At 41.2% G+C, this 2,720-nt stretch overlaps 1 pseudogene; it reads right to left on the bottom strand.

The window, feature by feature from the left end:
- Positions 1–1,810: 1,810 nt before the first annotated feature.
- Positions 1,811–2,569, bottom strand: LOC111824843 (annotated as a pseudogene).
- Positions 2,570–2,720: the final 151 nt, after the last annotated feature.

Here is a 2,720-nt window from a genome sequence, read left to right on the forward strand (position 1 = left end):
ACCACATGTAATTCTCTATGACAGAATAACATAAGAGATATAAGTAGGAGTCCCACAAAATATGGGTTACGTAGTCATATATATTTATTCAGCAAATTTTGGCTGAGTACTCATTATGCATCTAAAATTGGTTCTTTGTTACTTAGAAGTTCCCTACTTTATTTCTGTATCCCTGGTGTCTATTCTATCCCCACTGCTATATTATTTCTTTGTAATAAAAGCTGTGATGAAAAATAAAGGTTTTTAGAAGAATACATAACTAATTTATCTGGGGAGATCAGGGACAACTAATGAAGGAAATTAGCCACAAAGAAGCAATACTAAGCAAAGATATAAAGAATGCATAAATATGGACAATTCAAATTTAGGCTAAAGAGGGGTAGAGAAATATCAGGAAGAAGAAAAAAACAGCCAAGATGGTGTGGTTCAATGGTTGAGCATCCATCCATCCATGAACCAGGAAATCACGGTTTGATTCCCAGTCAGGACACATGCCTGGGTTGTGGGCTCGATCCCCAGTACGGGGCAACCAGTTACTGATTCTCTCTCATCATTGATGTTCCGATCTCTCTCTCCCTCTTCCTTCCTCTCTCTTAAATCAATAAAGCATATTTATTTTTTTAAAATGTTTTTTAAAAAGAAGGAAAAATAAATAAATATGAAAACCCTGAAGAGAGAAAACCTTTGGCTCAGAAAAGGCCAAGTCAGAGAGAACGGAGAGAGACAAAGAATGTCAGGACATGAAGCTGGGTCACTGGGCAGGGACTAGACCATGCAAGTTACATGGGAAGAAAAATAAATCTTTAATCTGCAAGAAAGAGTCTACATTTACTTAGCAAGTTTCTAATGAATCAGTTAGGTGATCAGTTCCTTAAAACTGAAAGCATTCCAAACAAAAGTGGGTTAAGCAACATGACCAGGATTATGATGATGATCTTTGCTGGAGACCTAGAGTAGAGCTGGGACTTAGGCTAGTCTCCTTCAACGGGGTTCCAATCCAGTGAGATAACACATATATTTTATGGAATAGTATCTGTCTCTATAATGTCAAAATCATTGCATAAAAATTCTGAGTTTTCTTCTTTCTATTTTTTAAAGCCATATTGTTTTAAATATGTTTTTATTTATTTCAGAGAGGAAGAGCAAGGGAGAAAGAGGAACATCTATGATGAGTGAGAATCATTGATCAGCTGCCTCCTGCATGCCTCACACTGGGGAATCCAGCCCATAACCTGGGCATGTGCCCTGACCGGAAATCCAACCGTGACATCCTGGTTCATAGGTCGATGCCCAACCACTGAGCCATGCCAGCTGGGCTTTTTCTATTTTTTTATAACAAGTAAAATAATAATTTAAAAAAACACGCTCTAGCCAGTTTGGCTCAGTGGATAGAGCGTCAGCCTGGGGACCAAAGGGTCCCTGGTTCGATTCCAGTCAAGGGTGCGTACCTTGGTTGCAGACTCCTCCCCAGCCCAGACCCTGGTCGGGGCTTGTGCAGGAGGCAACCAATCAATGTGTTTCTCTCACATCGATGTTTCTCTCTGTCTTTCTCTCTCTTCTACTCTCCCTAAAAATCAATGGAAAAATATTCTCGGATAAGGATTAACAAAAATAAAAATTTAAAAATCTTAAAGCTGGAAGAGCAATAAGTGAAATTGCTACTGTAGTTCATGGATGTGGCAGGGGTACATGCTCTCTTATTACAAGGCAGGACCGAGGCACATGACTGTGCATTTAGGAATAGGTGCGGCCAAGGGCAGTCAGAGAGATGGAAGCCACTGGAGAACAGAAAACGTGAAGAGTCTCTCACCAGGCAATGCCAAAGCGCCCTGTGCATTTCCTCTTCCTCGCCTCTGTACCCTTTGTAGTGCCCGTCCCAGCTGGACTTGTGACAATTCCAAATTGCTCCTTCCTCTTTTAAGCTTCTTGTCATCTTCAGACTTTTTGGAGATTGAAGAGACATTCAAATCAAACTTTGAGTTCTTTCTTTAGCTTGTCCAGGTTAACCACAGGCTTAGCGTCAGATGACAGGTCTTTTGATGGATTTGAAGAAATTCCAAATTTAGCTCCCCAGCAGCTTTTTTTTTTTTCTTACTTGATTTCAGAGAGAGGGAGAGAGAGAGAGAAACATCAACGATGAGAGAGAAACATTGATCGGCTGCCTCCTGCACACACCCCCACCCGGGAATTGAGCCTGCAACCCGAACCTGTGCCCGGACTTGGAATCGAACCGTAACCTTCTGGTTCATAGGTCAATGCTCAACCACTGAGCAACCCTGGTTGGGCCAGGCCCCAGCAGCTTTCTTGGTCTCCAAGCTCACAGGTACATTAAATCCTTCAGCTCTCTTCTGCATTCTCTCAGTCTGTGCTATTTCAAATATAATTATTACCACTTTCTTTTCTGCTGCCACATCAATAGTTTTTTTCAGGGGCCTCATCCTCTTTGACAGGCAGTTCTATGGGCTTGGGTTCTTCTTCCTGTTTCATCTCCCAGTTCATCTTCTTCATTTGCCTCCTCTTCAGCATGTTCTTCAAGATAGGCCTGGAGCCCGTTGATGAGATCTTGTTTTTTTTTGTTTTGTTTTGTTTTGTTTTTTAATGAGATCTTGTTTTATTTCCTTGGTCTCCAAACCACTAGCAAGAAGGAAAAATCAACCCCCCCCCAAAAAAAAAAAAACAAACACAAAAACAGCTAAGCTTGTGTGTCTCAGTTGTTGAGC

Source organism: Myotis lucifugus, unplaced genomic scaffold, assembly GCF_000147115.1.
Source record: "Myotis lucifugus unplaced genomic scaffold, Myoluc2.0 scaffold_8824, whole genome shotgun sequence".
Taxonomy (NCBI): Eukaryota; Metazoa; Chordata; class Mammalia; order Chiroptera; family Vespertilionidae; genus Myotis; species Myotis lucifugus.